The sequence below is a fragment of the Bombina bombina genome, chromosome 6 (genome assembly GCF_027579735.1).
Source record: "Bombina bombina isolate aBomBom1 chromosome 6, aBomBom1.pri, whole genome shotgun sequence".
Taxonomy (NCBI): domain Eukaryota; kingdom Metazoa; phylum Chordata; class Amphibia; order Anura; family Bombinatoridae; genus Bombina; species Bombina bombina.
This window is the reverse complement of record NC_069504.1, coordinates 48950812-48953903: the sequence shown is the minus strand read 5'-3', so window position 1 is coordinate 48953903 and position 3092 is coordinate 48950812.

The window sequence follows — 3092 nt, the reverse complement described above, 5'->3', positions numbered from 1 at the left end:
AGATTGGACTGCCTACCAGAGAATTCACTGGAAGCGAAACTGGAGAAATGTGAATTTGATCAAGTTCAGATTCAGTTTCTTGGGTATGTAATATCAAAGGAAAGTTTTGCCATGGATCCTTCAAAGTTAACAGCAGTATTAGAATGACCTCAACCTACTATACTAAAAGAACTGAAAAGATTCTTGGGCTTTGCAAATTATTATCGTAAGTTTATTAAAAACTTCTCCAGAATCGTTGTCCCACTCAGTGACTTAACCAAACATAACAGGGACTATAATAACTGACCTGCTGCTGTGGACGCTTTCTCTCTTTTAAATATAGCCTTTTGTACTGCTACTGTACTAAAAAATCCTAATCATGATCTTCAGTTCACCCTAGAGATTGATGCCTCCGAGATTGGAGCTGGTGCAGGACCCTTCCACTCCCAAAATGCACCTAGTAGCCTTCTTCTCCAAATTATTTTCTCCTGCATCGAGGAATTGGAATGTGGGAAATCGTGAACTCTTAGCCATTAAGATGGCACTTTCTAAATGGTGACATTGGCTAGAGGTTACTTTTAACCCTATTAATATCCTTACAGATCATAAGAACCTGACCTATTTGGAAACCGCTCCCCATCTCAACCCTTGACAGGCCAGATGGGCCTTATTCTTCTCTCGTTTTAACTTTGTGGTCTCTAATCTTCCTGGGGCAAAGAATAAAAAGGCAAATGCTCTGTCCCATCAGTTTGTCCAGTCTACTGATTCTTCTGAAAAGCTTATTAAGCATATCATTCCTCCCTGCTGTGTGATTAGTCAACTCAACACGTCTCTTCTCAAAAGACTGCAACAGAAACAAAGTAGAAAACCTCCCCAGGCTCCTATTGCTTCTAATATCCTCTTTGTGCCTTCCAGTCTTCATACTCCTGTGCTGTCTCTAGGCTCATGACAGCAAATAGTCTGGTTATCCTGGTTCGGTGCAAACCTATAAACTTCTCTATCAACATTTCTGGTGGCCTACCATGAAGTCAGATTATTATTATGTCAAAGCCTGTCAGACTTCTGCCATCAACAAGACTCCTCAATCCTTACCTCATGGTCTGCTACAACCCCTGCCCATACCAAGACAGCCTAGGACACACATTGCCATGGATTTTGTTGTGGATTTACCTCCTTCCAACAATAATACTGTCATTTGGGTTGTAGTGGATCGATTTTCTAAGCTTGCCCATTTTGTACCTTTGATCAAGCTGCCTACTGCCCAAGAATTGGCAGATCTGTTTCTCTCTCATGTGATTCGACTTCATGGTATTTCCTTGAATATCGTCACAAATAGAGGCCCTCAAATTTTTTCCTCCTTCTGCAGAGGTTAATTCAAGCTACTTGGTACGACTGTCTTATTGTCTTCTGGTTATCAACCTCAAACATATGAGCAGACGGAAAGAACAAACCAAGATTTAAAGGCTTATCTCAGAGCTTATGTAAATTTACAACATTCCAACTGGTTTGAATTGCTACCCTTAGTGGAACTTGCCAAGAACAGCCATTGACACTCCTCTCTTCAATGTTCTTTTCAAGCTTCTGCCGGTTATCAGTTTCCTGTCTTCCCTCTTTCTGAACCTTCTGTTGAATGTCGGTTTTCTGAACTCTCTGCTCATTAGCATCAAATACGCTCTCAGTGTCTCCATGTATTAGGCTTTTGCTGATCATCATCGTGCTGCTATTTGTGCATTTTCTGTGGGTGATCGTGTTTAGGTCTCTACCCGACACATTCACTTATGTCAACCCTGCTATAAATTAGGACCATGCTTTATTGGTCCCAACAAAGTCCTTAAGAGATTCTCTCCTGTCGCTTATAAAGTTGCCTTACCCAGTACCCTGCACATCAATCTGGTCTTTCATGTGTCCTTACTCAAGCCTTATCTTTTGCATCGATATACCCGAGTCAGCTCTCCTCCACTGTTGCATCAATGTGAACTGGAGTATAATATCGCTAAGATACTAGACTATAGACACAGATGCAGGCAACTGCAATATCTGGTACACTGAAAGGTTTACTCATTGGATGACCGTTAATGGATTCCTGCCTGTGACATGCATGCTCCTTCCCTTGTCTCCAGGTTTCATGCCACTCATCCCTCCAAGCCAGCTTAGGGTCCCAGACTACACATTGGGGGAGGCTATGTGATACCACCGCCTGCTCCTCCCGGGCCATTGCCATGGCAGCATCTGTTTGTTGTGCGGCACATGGCGGTGAAATCATCACTGCACGCCATGATTGCTGCTCTGCTCATTACCTGTAAACCTATGCCTCCATCTGGGTGTGAGCCTGCCCCTATTTTAGGTAATCTCCTTCAGTCTGTAAGTGCCCTTGTATAGGTTTTCCTCTGTGTACTCCTGGATGCTATTTTCTGCTGTTTTCTATTGTGCTTTTTTGGACTGACTGCTTGTTACTAAAACCTGCATTGTTATTGACCATTCTACTGCTTAACCCTTTTGATGCGCAGAAAGATTGGACTGCCTTCTTGTTACTGAAACCTGCATTGCTTATTGACCATTCTACTGCTTAACCCTTCTGATACTCAGAAAGATTGGATTGCCTATTTGTTACTGAACCCCCCCCCCATTGCCTATTGACCATTCTAATGCTTAACCCTTTTGATTCTGAGAAAGATTGGACTGCCTGCTTGTTACGGAAACCTGCATTGCCTATTGACTATTCTACAGTTTAACCCTTTTGTTACCCGGAAAGATTGGGCTGCCAGTTTTTACTGAATCCTGCATTTCCTAGTGACCATTCCTTTTCTTAACCCCTTGATTCTCTGAAATGTTGGACTGCCTCATCTCACTGATCCCTGCACTGCCTGGTGAGCATTTATTTTATTTTTATATTTCTTAGGGGCATAGTACTGTCTGATTACTTCTGAACTCCACTCAGGCCTGTGACCTGCTCCTCATTAAGCCTTGCAGCTTGTGGTAAAAACTGTTCCTGTACTTCCTCATTTTTTCTTTTTTTGATTACCACCTTTTCATTTGCAAGAAAATACAGTGAGATCAGAAGGGCAGAAATATTTAGAGATTTATGCTGGGATTTGAGAGACAATGACAGGCTC